We start from the raw sequence: 15,854 nt of genomic DNA on the forward strand, positions 1-15,854 counted from the left end.
CTAAATTGAAAATAGAGATCCGAATAAAATATATCTCCATATATTAACTTCATCAATTTTTTATCTGCTCAATATATCTTATTTTAGAAGACATTTTAAGCAGTTGCCTCCTGTCCCCCCTCCACCCTCATCCATAGAATATATAATTTAAAGAGTAGATGCACAAGATTTTGTGCACTGACCAACAGTAAACATTTTGAATAGCCACACTCCTAACTCAGCTCACTTAATAGCACTCAACATATGAAGTGATCAGAGGCAGCATTCTTGTGTTGTTATGGCTGTGGCTTCCGCATGCATGTCCACTATCTGAAGAATTCACAAAACCGCCCCAGAGCTGCCCCTTCCATTCATGTGCCACCCGTTGTGTCGCCTGCGCCTTGTCAAGCCCCTTTTGCACTTGCTCGCACCTTTACATGTATTGAGAAAATTCTAAGCAGTTCACAACTGGAAAAACAAGATTCTGTTTGGCAAGTATCCTCACCTCCACAGCAAACTCAAAGAAAATTAATGGATTCATGTAGCTTTGAGGTGGACTTTTCTAGAAAAAATTATAAAAATTGGATTATAACAGAATTTACGAAAGAAAAATAACCAGGAGAGATATGCGAAGACATTCTGAAATTTTCAGAACATTTGAACTCTAAATAACAATCGGGAAGAGAACTGAAGATCTAAATTACACTAATTGGAAGGATAAAGAAACATTTGCTTCAAATCAAATTAGCTAGCTAAGGCTACAACAACCACGATCTAGCATGGATCTAGCAACCACCAAAGAACATTTGAGGAAAGCAAAATTGAGAAGCTGGCAAGCTGCGGACCACTGACTCGCTAGTGATGAAAGAGACGACTATGAAACACTCAAACACACCCGCATGGTCTCCAGAAATCACTGGTTATCTGCCTATCTATGTGATGGTACAAAGGAAGCATGGTTATGAGTAATCATATGCTATTTAGAGGTAGCGTAACCATGCGGCCATGCTTATTCTACTGAATGTGCTGAAATGGATGATTTGGTTCCAGAACACTGAATGAACAACAATGTTTCATTACTGCCAATCTGACATAGTATTCAACAACACCAAATCAACACATCTAGTATTGATCCCATGTATCCCTTTAGTTGGCTCTCTCGCAGGTCAAAGTTTCTGGTTCATGGCCTTCCAAGCATCAAACATTACATCCCTTTCCCCCTTCCCCCATGTTGCTTCCCTACATGTGTCGGTCTCTTCCACATCCATCGCCGTGTGCAGCACAAACATATCAGTCCACTGAATGATGCCGGCATCTGCAGTACCAACTCCCTATCACCGGTCCGCCAAGAACTGTTGGCAGGAATTCAAACGCACTTGTTTTAGTGCTTTTGCGTTCCCTAATTAGGGTGTGATTTTGATATGTATTTAGCTGCTCATGATCACCAAGACATGAGCTAGTTCAGATTTTTTCAGCTAAGGACCAAACCATTCCTACATCTAGTATTAATCCCATGTATCCGTTTAGTTCCCATGTGCTAATTCCTGCCACTACGCCACATATTGCTTGCTTCCCATCCAATCTATTCCTTCTAAATGCAAACATCACATCTACTTGCAATGGAAAAGGCCAGCAAACTTCAATGTGTCACAGGATGCGATGTGGCCATCACAACAAACAATAATTCTATTATGCATATACAGAACAAGATCCACATGATTTGCGATGTATACTGAACATTGCAAGCATTTTTTTAGGAGATGGCTACCTTGTGAGAAGAGGTTGGAGGAGAATAGCGGTGACTCATCGCAGTGAGGTCTTCAACGAGATGGAAGCGCATTCGTGATCGTGCAGCGGGGGGTAACGGGCGCAGATCCTGGATGGAACTGCAGAGATGACGCCCGCGCGTCCAGGTTGCCTGCGTGGAGCCGGATCCGCACGCCGGCTGCAACGACTTCTTCGCCGTCATGACCGTCGCCATTGTCCCAGCGGTGGTGACCAAATCGGCCTCCCACGCCAAGATCAATCCTTCCGATGCCCTAGTATTTCAGCTTCTTGGTCGTCGTCATCACCGTGAGGAGGAGGTCTGTACCGCCGATTTGGTCTTAGCTGGGCCTGGATCCATGGCGGTGGAGAGCTGGGACCTGGGATCCATGGTGGCAGCTGGCTCCGGACCCATGGCGGTGGAGAGCTGGGACCTGGGATGCATGGTGGCGGCTGGCCCCGGATCCATGGAGGCAGGAAGCAGGGGTGGTTGCATAGGGGATTCCCTCCGGCGACCGCTGCGTCTTGCGTCGCCCACCGGCGGTTAGAGGAAAGAGGGGTTTGGGTGGACAGTGAGATGCCGACTGCAAGGTGCAGGTTGATTACCAACTTTCAACTAAAATGAAAAATGGCAACCAACGAGCGTCGCGTGCAGACGTTGGACGAAGGAGACGACGGACGGCCTGATGACGGAACACTGTCCCCTTTTTAAAGTATAAGTAGAGATTTTCCCCCAATTTATTCTTTGTAATTTGGTCGGCATTGCATTAATTTTAGAGATTGTTGTCGATGGACCAATTTTTTTTTTTAATCAGATACCATGTGTAATTGAAATGAAAAAAAGTCAATGCTGCAGATCCATTTATCCATGCTGGATTTTTCCCTTCCGATGAGCTTGTCCAAAGATCTCAGTAATATAACAGACTTAGAGATGGAAGCGCCGATTTGGGATCCCGGCCAGTCCCGTTGACGATGAGGTCATTTTTATTATGTGTATTTTTTTGGATAGAAGCAATCAAATATGGAGTGTTCGTTGTTGTGTTTGTTTGACATGAACAGGAACAAGTCCTCATCTGTGAAAGAATCTTTTCTGTGCTGTTTTGGTTGAAATGCAGGGACACAGGCGTTTTTTTCCCGGATGAAAACAGTCACGGCCACAAGTTGTAATGGAAGTTGACGGAGACAAACGCCAGCACGAATCGCTATAAGTCATTCTACTCCCGGGTCGGTCGACTGAGCCGAACCACGACCTGTTCCATCGAACCGACTCGCACCACCGAACGTCATTTTTTTTTTACTTTTTTCTTAACTAGTATAAATGCCCGTGCGTTGCCACGGGTACTCAAATTTCTTTTCTCAATGCACATATATAATTAACAACTAACTATTTTTCTAAAACAAATAAAGGATATCATAATGTACTACAACATGATAATACTGAATGCAGTAACATAACAACATTGTCCAGCCTGTAATTTTCATGGATTGGTATACTCAACGCATTGTTCCAAAATCCTAGGAAATTTAAGTATTGTATACGTTAATTACAAGAAAATAGGTGATCAGAGAAGAAGAGGTCCTAATAAGGCTAGTGTTATAGAGAAAATATTATCAGCATCTTTTCAAAGAAATTTGCAAGCATGTAGGAAGTAAGGTGTGGGTTAGTATCCACCGGGAAGTTTTAGTCCAGAAGCTTGTAGGAAAATGGAAACCACTAATCACCTTGTTTGCACAATGTCTATTTGGTAGAAAAAAAGTCAAACATCAAAAGACTGTTGTTGGCAGAATACACATCAGAAGTGAAATATATGGCCTGAAGTGTAACCTGTATTGGCTGGATGATCCAAGTCAGCTTCAGATGATAACCTACCAACAGAAAAAAATTAGGCTAAGTTTGGCATCTAAGCTTTTATAAAACCAAAGTAATGTAAAACTGTAGTATTTTCTATCTAAGCAATAAATACTTCAGTTTTCGAAAAAGAGGTCAAGAGCTCTTTTTTTCTATACTGCAAAATTAGTGCAGTTTTGTGAAAAAACGAAGTATACAAAAGTGTAGTTTTTGCTGAAATCGAACACCTCAAAGTATTCAATACCATGGTATTTCTGAAAGAATACTTTTAGAGAACATTGTTGCCAAACACAACCTTAGTGAAAAGGAAGTTAAACAGAAGAGAAAAGGAAAGAAACATTCCAACAAAAAAGGTACCTGGAGGGGTGATGGTTTTCAAAAGAGTGCCTCTTGATGCAAAATGCTGGATGGAGTTGAGATTCAAACTTGTATGTATTTACCTATTTAATGGTAAGTCCCAAATATCATGCTTCTATTTTAAAAAAATTAAATAATGAAAGAATGTACTCTTGGTATGGCTTTATTAGCAGATGGGAGTAGTAACTGGCTTTAATAAGCGCAAAAAACTAACGGAGAAATTGCTCATCCCTTTGACACTAATACTGTAAACTACCTAGACACCTAGAAAAGGCAAAATTGCAGCAAACCAGTATGCAAATACAAAGAGTGAGGCAACATAAGCAAATATAAAGTCAATTAGTTGCAGTGAGACAATATAAGCAACAGATGTGAAGCACTAATATCGGGCGGCAAGCAAATTTCCATCAGAAGGGTTGTCACCACGTCGTTCGCTGATAGCTAGCCGAGTTGTGGCACCATCTTTCGGCAACTCGCGCGTTGAGAAGCACCCTTATGTGTTGTACCATTGTATGTCACGTTGGATTACAGTTCTTCATAGTTCCAGTCGCAGTAAATAAATAACTTGGACATGTCACTCAAGTTTGCCACCAACTTAAGAAAAAATATCATAACCAGGACATTGAAAGATGCCTGAAGACATGAAACATGTATTTGCAAGGTGTTAATTATGTTTTGTTCCATGAAGCGTATCATTTTTTTCAAAGCAAATGTAACATACCCCAACAACCATGCACTGTATCTCTTACATTTAAACAAGGAAAAGAGCCCGATGGTGCAGAAATCTGTAGGATAACGTTGCATAGAAAACAAAAAATTTCCTACCGCGAACACGCAATCCAAGCCAAGATGCAATCTAGAAGACGGTAGCAACGAGGGGGGTATCGAGTCTCACCCTTGAAGAGATTCCAAAGCCTACAAGATGAGGCTCTTGTTGCTGCGGTAGACGTTCACTTGCTGCTTGCAAAAGCGCGTAGAAGATCTTGATCACGATCGCTTCCGGCGCCACGAACGGGCAGCACCTCCGTACTCGGTCACACGTTCGGTTGTTGATGAAGACGACGTCCACCTCCCCGTTTCAGCGGGCAGCGGAAGTAGTAGCTCCTCTTGAATCCGACAACACGACGGCGTGGTGTCGGTGGTGGTGGAGAAGTCCGGTGGAGCTTCGCTAAGCGTGCGGGACGTGGTGGAGGAGAGAGGCCGCTAGGGTTTGGGGAGAGGGGGCGCCGGCCACTATAGGGGTGCGGCCACCTTGTGGTTCTTGGGTGGCCGGCCCCCTCCCCTTGGCCCCTCATTATATAGGTGGAACCCCAAGTGTTGGTCTCCAAGTCTTCGAATAAGACCCGAACCAAAAACCTTCCATATGGTGGGGAAACCTACCCAAGCTAGGACTCCCACTAGAGGTGGGAGTTCCACCTCCCATATGGGGGGGTGGCCGGCCCCCTAAGGGGGAGTCCACTTGGGACTCCACCCCCACTAGGGTTGGCCGGCCATGGAGGTGGAGTCCCATGTGGACTCCACCTTCCTTGGTGGTTTCTTCCGGACTTTTCTAGAACCTTCTAGAACCTTCCATAGAACCTTCCGCGTCTTTTTAATTCACATAAAATGACATCCTATATATGAATCTTATTCTTCGGACCATTCCGGAACTCCCCGTGATGTCCGGGATCTCATCCGGGACTCCGAACAAATATTCGAACTCCATTCCATATTCAAGTTCTACCATTTCAACATCCAACTTTAAGTGTGTCACCCTACGGTTCGTGAACTATGTGGACATGGTTGAGTACTCACTCCGACCAATAACCAATAGCGGGATCTGGAGATCCATAATGGCTCCCACATATTCAACGATGACTTTAGTGATCGAATGAACCATTCACATACGATACCAATTCCCTTTGTCACGCGATATTTTACTTGTCCGAGGTTTGATCTTCGGTATCACTCTATACCTTGTTCAACCTCGTCTCCTGACAAGTACTCTTTACTCGTATCGTGGTATGTGGTCTCTTATGAACTCATTCATATGCTTGCAAGACATTAGACGACATTCCACCGAGAGGGCCCAGAGTATATCTATCCGTCATCGGGATGGACAAATCCCACTGTTGATGCATATGCCTCAACTCATACTTTCTGGATACTTAATCCCACCTTTATAACCACCCATTTACGCAGTGGCGTTTGGTGTAATCAAAGTACCTTTCCGGTATAAGTGATTTACATGATCTCATGGTCATAAGGACTAGGTAACTATGTATCGAAAGCTTATAGCAAATAACTTAATGACGAGATCTTATGCTACGCTTAATTGGGTGTGTCCATTACATCATTCATACAATGATATAACCTTGTTATTAATAACATCCAATGTTCATGATTATGAAACTAATCATCCATTAATCAACAAGCTAGTTAAGAAGCATACTAGGGACTTCTTTGTTTGTCTACATATCACACATGTACTAATGTTTCGGTTAATACAATTATAGCATGATATATAAACATTTATCATAAACATGAAGATATAAATAATAACCACTTTATTATTGCCTCTAGGGCATATCTCCTTCAAAATGCGCTACAATTTGTGAGAATATAGGAAAGCTTTGGCCTACTCCACTTCCATGTAGTAGATAACATAGGATCTAGAATCATAAATTGGGGAAAGTAATCATGCCATTCAGAAATATCATGCTATTGCACAAATATGATCACGCCGCAAACATGATGTGAGCCTGCTGGGTAGAGTAATCAGGTGACATGAGCTATACAACAAACACGACATAATTTCATCCATACGGGAGGAGAAGAAAACCAAGCTCACCTTGGTGAACCTTAGCTTGGTTACACAAATCCCTACTAACGTACTCGAGAGTGCAAGTGATGCTCTTGAATTAACCTGTCCAATCAAGGAAAGATCAGCCTCAAAAGGTAGAAGAGAGAACACATACTTAATTGCAGTTGAGACATGATAGCCAATTTAAAAAAACCTAAAACAATCTCGTATCCAGATAATTCCCATGGTGCTGAATGGCGCACACACACCACCCATCCACCATCCCATCACGTCATCATCTTATTCTTACCCGGCCAGACGCCCTGCTACCCTGCTTAGCAATTAGAGGGGAAAGCAAGAAGTTTTAAGGAGCAGTACTACAGTAGTGAGGTTGACAATCGTAACAGATCGAGCTAGCGCGACGTAATCCATCTCATGTACCTCCCTCCTGACATGTTTTACACAGTCTTCTATTCAACATAGCATTAGAACACACAGAGCATTAGAACACATAAGGAGAAAGATGGCAGAGATCGCCGAAGTGCACCAGATCTGGCCCAGAAGACCTGGGGCTCTACTCCAAACCAGCACAAGGCCAAAAACCAGCAACACGGGAAGACAACCTACTCCTACTATGTACAGGGCTCCGGCGCCGTTCCTCTGCCAACTCCGGCCGGCCGCGCCGCCGGGGAGGGCTCAGGATTGGCCCGGTCACTCACAGACGACTCTCAAGAAGCTGTCCTACATTGCTTGTTAATTTCTCAAACATGTAAAACCAAAACACATGCACAGATCTCAGCAGAGTTTATTGCGGGAGGTGGACATAGAGATCAAAACCTTTTTCAGAACAGAAAAGGATGGCAAGCGTGCATTTTGACAAAATTTGTGATGGGCAAGATAGCCATCACACAATAAGTGTCATCATTGTTGTATCATGAATATTTATGTGCCACCTTCTAGCAACGTATGTGCAAATTGTAGTAAAATCAATCAAGTGGTGCGTGGCTGCGCGCAATTTCAAAGCCTTTTCGGAGGAAAAGAATGTCAAACGTGCATTTTGACAGAATCTGTGATGGGTAAGGTACCCATCACATAATAAGCGACATCAATGTTGTATCCTGCATATTTATGTGCCACCTTCTAGTAACGTATGTGAAAATTGTAGTAAAACAAATCATTTGGTGCGCTGCTGCGCGCAATAGGATTATACACGAATAAGCTGTGAAAACAAGTGTCGACGAAAATACATCTCAAATTGCATCCTAAAAGCTACATAATGGCTGAAAAATGTGACATGCCATACCATGAGGTCGCATTTGTTTTATCAAATAATGAAGAGTTGTCACAAATGAAAAATGTACAATATAGAATAATAATGAACCAAGCTAACCTCCTAATTCCAGGAGGCTATACATTATCTTCCAATGGTTGAGATGCAGCAAATCTAAATGCCAGACCAAAATTCCCTCAAGTTCTTCTGCGGTAAAAGAAAAAGGCAGGCCAGAAGGAGTACAAATGGATAGCAATAGAAACATACGTCCATAAAAGTTTATATATATTGCACAAGCTAACCTTTATCTGGCTTCCTCTTTTCTGTGAGAAAGCTACCAACAGCCTACAGGTTGTAAAGGGTAATAAACATCACTTTGAGACGTTTTAAAGTATGCGTGCACGCGTATACCAATATCTGAAAGTGCTATGTACATGTATAAGTTGAAGGTCATATTTCTGGAAATGCTATTAATTTACATGCATACCGATATCAAGTCGCGTCATTTTTCAGAGTTACAAAGCATCTATTGTGCACATATGCTCTACTGTACTGTACCATAGCTTTTGCATTCTCCAAAAGAATGCCCGATAAACAAATCGGAACCATACTAACAAGTAACAACACATCAAGGGAAACAATCTGCCAAGTTAACCGAATGGTCTTACTCAACGAAGTTCTCATTGCTGGAGATTTGTAGTCATCTGATGTTCAGTCAAACATGGTGCTGCATGCAGCCCTTAATTCCTCCTTAATTCTCTCCCAAGTTGCCTTGGTGCCTCAAATTTCCTTCCTCGAACGTGCCCTCTCTCTCGTGTAGGATGCAACATTATATGAGCATGGCGATCCGCTGCGATTTTTTTGCCCAATCCGTGAGGAACCAGTCCTCCTGCACGTGCCCTACATCCATGAAAGGGAGGCCCTCGTGCTCGTGCGGCACCATGGGAAGGCCGCCGCGCTCGCCCAACACACCAACGCCACCGCCGGCAACACCATGCAGACTGTTGTGCTCTTCTAGCACCACGAGGACGCCTCCGCGATCCGCGCTCGCCTGTCACGTCAACGCCGTCGCCGTTGCCGGTAACACCATGTAGTGCCTCGTGCTCCTTCCAGAGCCACCGATAGGCCTCCGCACTCGGCAAGGATGGGAAGTCGGGAAGGACGGCGCCCATGTCAGGCAGGCCACGGCAGTCGTCCAGAAGCACACGGACGCTGCCGTCCTTGCCCAACACGGGATGGTCGCCGTGCACGCGATGCTGGACGTCGCGCTCGCCAAGCACCACGGGAAGGTCGCCCACCAGCGCGGGAAGGCCGCTGCACTCGCCTACCATCGCGGGAACGTGGCAACGCTCTCCCTGCAAGCCCACAACTCCGGTTGGTGCACGCTCGGACGACAACATGGAGGAAAGCCATCCTCTTCTTCCACTGGACGGAAGATGAGCAGTAAAGAAGTTGCTCAGAATTCAAGCAACGGGGCGGCGGCGCTAGGTTTTCGAGGAGGAGGAAAGACTGAGCGAAGGGGTATTTTGGGGAGAGGACGGAGGGAGTAGTATACAGAGATTTGGTGGGAGGGTATAATGGTCATATGAAAAGTATGTAGAACGAAATCTTTGATCGGAGGAAACAGAACAAGTTCCTCCTTTTTAGATAGTAGAGGTAGAGATAGAGATAGAGATTCGGTCGTGGGGTTTCGGAGGTGCCCACTAACCCCGTCACCTCACCTTTTTTTCTCCATCGTCCCATACGGCGGCGAGCAGTTGAAATTGCGCGATGCAGCGGCGAGGGGGCGAGCGGGTAAACTGCGAGTGCGCTCTGCGCACTGGTCTCCTCGACGGAATCGGCGACGCTGTGGTCCGCTGACGGAATCGGCGGCGCCGTGGTCAACCGGCTGAATCGGCGGCAATGGTGGCGTGCTGATCTGCGGGTGGTGGCAAAGGGCTGATTCGGCATCTTGGTCGGACAGCTCGGCGGGTGGTGGTTGAGTGTGCTCTCCTCTCTGGTTTCTTCGACGGAATCGGCGGCGCCGTGGTTAGCCGGCTGAATCGGCGGCGTGCTGATCCGCGGGTGGTGGCAAAGGACTGATTCGCCATCTTCTTCGCAAAGCTCAGCGGTGGTGGTTGCGGACGGCGCTGCGAGCGGCCTCGGCATCGCGGTGTACGGCCTCAGCCCTGCGTGAGATTGACGATGGCTGGAATACGCTCGTGAGTCTCGAATTAAGGTATGGTGCCCACACTTCTTCCATTGCCTGTGCGCAGCTATTCCGTTCTAGATAGAATTGGGTCTCGCTAGTGAATCTGTTTCCATCTCCCAGTATTCCTGCAATCCTCTCTTTTTCCATTTATTTTCTTCTAGTTAGCATTCTTGCACTTCTTCCTGTCTTTTTATGTTGCACTACATGGATTTGTCAATGCGTTCATAACTTCACTAAATTTTGGATGTTAATTACAAGATATGACGACAGGGATCAAAACTAACAAATTATTTTTGCCCCCCAAAATAATGCCCTGCTTAGTGGTTAGCTTCAATTGCTGAAGATGCAGATTAAGCTGCTTTTTACATTTAAATATGCATCACACTTCCTTACTTTTTCCTTGAAACGAATGCATTATATTATCACCAAAACTGAAATCCAGCTGATATAAGGAAATTATCCAGATGATATTCTAGGATTTTGAAGAGATAATTTCTTGACTCCAATCTGAAATATGAAAGAATTCTAAATGATCGCAGAATACTTTCTTCTTGCACCTGATGCTACATGAGTCGTATACTAGGAAAAATACCCGTGCGTTGCAACGGGATAGAAAAGTTATACCACACTGTGTTTTTATTGATACAACCATGACGTGTCGCAGAAACCAGCCAAGTTTCAGCACGTCAAAGGGTGCAGCTTGTTGCTGTGAAAATGTGATTAAAAATTACACTAACGTATATTTGATCAGTTTCTTATAACTAAAGAGTCACTTTCTCATCATAACATGTACTATAAATAGTCAACATAAATAATACTCCCTTTGTTTCAATCTATAGTGCCTATAGATTTTCTGCACGGTAATTAGCGCAAGTCATTTTTTAAATAGGAGAGAAATAAGAAAAGTGAAAACGGAAGCACGGGATTAGTTTGTTTCCTTATTTTCGGCAATTCAGCTCATCTCGGTGGAAGGGGTTCTTTGCAAATAAACATAGATATACTATTATATTATGAAACAAATGCAGAAAATCTATAGGCACTATAGATTGAAACGGAGGGAGTATTTCAGAAAATAGTGTTGAATGGCTTAAAAGTTGCGGATTCGGTCCGCCCTCGCTCCAGACCGGGGACCTCTTGCAAAGTGGAGGTTATGGCGGCGGCTATTCAGGTCAAGATAGTCTACGCGTCGAGTGCGTCATTGGCGTCGGCGCCAAGCCCGCAAGGCCTGAAGCACCAACACAAAATCCCATTAAGCATCGGTAATATGGAGATCACTACATGATACAGTTTCCCATATATAACTCCCAAGGTGCCATTGCCAAGCCAGCTTCTTTTTTTTAACAAACTTCGAGCCAACTTGGCACACGATTATCATATAGAAACGCCAGCACAATGTTTAATTCTGGGAGAGTGGTGTATGCGAATAGCTAACCTTGGTAACAATGTCCAAGTTGATCTCATCCAAAGAATCTCTGGTTATGTGTTTTGCCTGTGTCGGACCTGCAAAATCTCGCCATGCTCCATTATAGTTAACTGACTTGCAAACACAGATGAAACTCTATTTCTGAACCTGTGTGAAACCAGTCACTGCTTTTGACCACTGATCAGCGCTAATTCAAGCAAAGTAAGCACTGAATTCAGAGAACCATCTAATGAATCCAATCTGCTTGACGCCCCTCAACGATTACGGGAGCAGTGAGTGGAAGAGGGTTCCATCCACCCCTCACGATATACTGCATCGGCCATGGGTTGTATTCCTCTGCCTCTACCTCCCCGCCCAACTTCGTCGCCGTTCCGGGTGTGGTCGTCTAGGCGACGGGTGGCGGACCAGCCGCCGGTCGTTGATCTTTTCTGCCACTCAGTCCTGGTCAACCTCATATACTTTCTCGCATTCTATACGACGTCATGAAGCTTTCGCCTTTTGGAGTTGCGCCTCAAGCCCGCACGTCTGGAGCTGAGCTCGCTAGGTCGATCGCTGCCGACGACGAGCCTTTGCTATCGTGGTTCCATGCATTCTCCAACACTTCTGGCGTGTTCTTGCTGATCTCCTGCTCCTTCTACATCTATTACCTCGTGCTGGCGTGCCCTCTTCCGCCGAACGAACCAGGGAGCGCCGCCGCGAACCACCATTGGACCTCGTCGCCGCTGGGCATCACGATGTCCTTGAGCTCCTGCACCCACAGATGGAGGGACGCCAAAGATCAGGTAGACTGCAACGAGGCCGTGACTCGCCGCAGGAGGACGGGAGTGCGGCTGCATCGCGGAAGGACGAGAGATCGAGGACAGGAAGGCTGCAGCCACGAGCAAGCGAGGGTTTTTCTCAGGTTTTCATGAAGATCGCGGCGAGGCCGAGAGATTGTCCGCTCGCGTGTTGGCTGCTTTTTGATGGGTGCTGTGCGATTCGCTTTGAGTTCGTGTAGATTATATAGGGACAGGAGTATGGGACGTGTACGGTACACAGCCGTCACCGGTCAGGGCTCCTACGGGTACTCACAATCGATCGATGCAACCGTGATCGATCGGGGCTCATGGGTTTGTGTTGAGGCGTACAATCGACGGACGAAACACTGCGGACGGACGACGACGTACCGAACCACGGAAACGCTTCTTCCTTTATTATTAGGTATAGATTTCTGCCGTCTTCATTAGCACCTAGTCCAATCCTTGAACGCAAGCTTAGGTTTTGTCATTTCTACTGAACTTGCACTTTGAAATTTCTCTGATGTTGCATTCATCGTGAAATACAGAATTCTCGTTCCTACTATTTTCAACACATCACCCTTAGTTGCAGCGCTTGGATTTCATTATTCAGTCGCACAAAAATTACATAAGCAAACCATAGCCTATGCCATAATCCTCAAATACATGTATCTGTGAACAGTTTCATTACAATAACAAGTTAACAACATGGATACATGGTAAAATTCCCACACTCTACATAACAATAAATGGAAAATCAAGGAGAGATAGCAGTCGTTCTCAGCGGCGAGTGGTTGGCGGGTGGAATGGGCAATCAGAAGTGTGCATGATGATCTATTATTTATAATTTCAGCTTCAGATATCTGGTAGTAGTAATGCTTTCGTGCAGTGAGCTTGGCTTATTGCGTCCATAATTTCGAGTTAGTCCCTAAGTGCAAATTGCAAATTTGCTCTTAAAAAAACAAATTGCAAATATATTTGCATTTTCAAGCTTTCCATAGAGACTCGTTTGCGCATTTTGGTTTGATGGTTTGTGTTCAGTGGTAGGTTTACTTATAATGGGTTTTCTCTGCCATTGTTCATCCTTTTTTCGCTTCGTAATTGTTCAGTTTTACTTGACGTAATTTTGTTACTGTAAAAAGTGAATTTGAGATAAGTATTTCTGCATAATTTTTATTTTATTGGCTCCAGTCTAGTGGGCATGCTCAGCTGGGTTCTATGTTAAAGTACCAATATTTGTGTATGCCTAGTAGTTACAACACTACGAGACAGAGTCAGATTTTGTGTGTGACACTGCGCAGGATTCATATGCATGCTGTGATAAGTATTCATGGGGAAAGGGTTTTCGGGCTGTTCATCCATTGCATCTGTTGCCCATGTAACATTTTGATCCATTGTGCCTTTTTTGAGCTAAGGTTATGTTATTATTTTTCATTTGTCAATTTCTGTTTAGCTTATCAATGCTTTTATTTTGGACTAGAAGCTTATCAATTAACTAAATTCTGAATCTAGATGTCATGTCTTCACGTGCATCATAGTCTATAGATTGCTTGGGTAATAAAGAACGGAATCATATGACAGTTTCTGTATAACTCAATCTATTTATTCTGTATTGGAAGATTATATTCTGAATTTTGTAGTTCAGCAGTAGCTAGGTCCCATGTAACGGTGTATATAAATATTTTGGCAACACTAGCATATTTTAGCCTTTTGAGGTGTGCTGGTTAAAACAAATGTAGATGTTTAAACTCTGCGTCTTTTAATTGGATTTATGTATTGTTAATTGCCTTGTCTTGGTGTATGAAAGAAACATCTGTTAATAAAAATATATAACGATTATTTGTATCATTGTAAGTTTTGACTTTTTATGTAATGAACAAGGTACATGTGGCGCAGCAAAATTTTACTGAAATTTCATCTTTTAAAATACCTTAGGTACGTTATGTGTTTTTCTTTTCATTGTGCAGCTAGTCATTGGCATGTTTTGAAAAAGCGTGTTGCTGATCTGGATGACCCCATCTCGGTTATCTTTGAGCGTTGTTGGGCATGGAAGAAACAGGGTATATTTACAATTGGATTTGACCCAACCTACTGCTGCGTATGTCCCCCTCCATTGAGTGTCAAATGAATTTCCATTTTATGCATCTACTGATGTGAAGGAAGACGGTGGTAAGCAAAGTGATATGAAGCTGAAGTTTCTTCTGTCAGGGTTTAACATCACTAATGCGTGAGCTATAGTTATCTCTGACTTGAATTGTGTATGCACTAAGTAGCTTCACATGTAATTACTGGGTATACACCCATATCCTGTGTATTCTTTTCGTAGTAGATCTCTCTAGCCTTAAGTGCCACTTCTGTATATAGCTGAATATTCATGTGTCCCCGTCCCTGCAATGTACTTGGGCATTGGCGGATCTAGGATTTTAAATCAGGGTGGTCCATCTTCAAAAGAAAATTGGACACAAACAAACAAATGTAATTGAGACCATTGGTATTACTTTGGAGACAATCGTCCAAGAGACTAACACCTATCTTGTTTCTCAACTTGCTCTTGACAAAACTCATTGTAGAAAATGCTCTTTCAATATTTGTTGTTGTCACTGGAAAAAGCAATACCAATTTAAGAAACAAGTACACCAAATTATGAACGATATACCTCCTTGTTTCTAGCTTATCAATTCATTATCCATAACTTTACATTTAGACAATTAGGCATAACAGTGAGAAAAATCTGAAATTTCTTAATTGCTAGGGTTCAGGCCTTCGGGGCAGGGGAGCTGGGGAAGGGATCAGGGGAAGCGCGGCCGGGACAGGCTGATTGCAGCGAGGAGTGGCGGCGGCCGGCCGGAGGTTGGCCGTTGGCGTGCTGGAGGCGAGCCGGCGGTGAGGGCGCGAGGCGAGCAGGGCGGGCACCTGGCGCTCGCGGCGACGGGACGAGCGACGGGGGCTCGTTCTGGTCCAGAAACGAACCAAAGATGGGGGCTCGCTTGGGTGGTCTTTGTTGGGTCAAAATTTTGCTCAGATGGGCTTTTCCATTTTTTTCCTATATGGTATATGGGCCAAATCGAAATTCCAGGGTGGTCCATGGACCACCCTGGCCACCCTCTACATCCGCCAATGTACTTGGGTCATGATCTGATCCTTGTATTAGTGTGGTCCGTCAAAACATATCCTAAATTGTTGTACTACCTTTTTTTATGTCCAACTGTATACCATGTTTGATGTGGCCGGACGTTTGTGTGACATGATAATATCTTTGGAAGAAGGAACCGATGTACAAGTCTAGGTTCTCAGAATTCTTAAGTCGGCCAATTTTAGAAGACCTCTATCTGCTAGCAGATCAAAAGTTTTCTTTTGTGGAGCTAAAGGTTGATTGGAAAAAAGCCGTAGATGATTCCTACAAATAAACTTAGGCCAATTGCTAAAAATAAGTTCTCTTACGTTCACTTAATAACAATTTTCT

At 44.2% G+C, this 15,854-nt stretch overlaps 1 long non-coding RNA gene across 1 annotated transcript; it reads left to right on the top strand.

The window, feature by feature from the left end:
• The first annotated feature begins 9,671 nt into the window (after positions 1-9,671).
• On the top strand, positions 9,672-15,619 carry LOC127300936 (uncharacterized). The gene is made up of 2 exons (XR_007851694.1): positions 9,672-10,219; positions 14,359-15,619. It is a non-coding gene; the product is annotated as an uncharacterized lncRNA (long non-coding RNA).
• The last annotated feature ends 235 nt before the right edge of the window (positions 15,620-15,854 follow it).

The sequence above is a fragment of the Lolium perenne genome, chromosome 7, assembly GCF_019359855.2.
Source record: "Lolium perenne isolate Kyuss_39 chromosome 7, Kyuss_2.0, whole genome shotgun sequence".
NCBI lineage: Eukaryota > Viridiplantae > Streptophyta > Magnoliopsida > Poales > Poaceae > Lolium > Lolium perenne.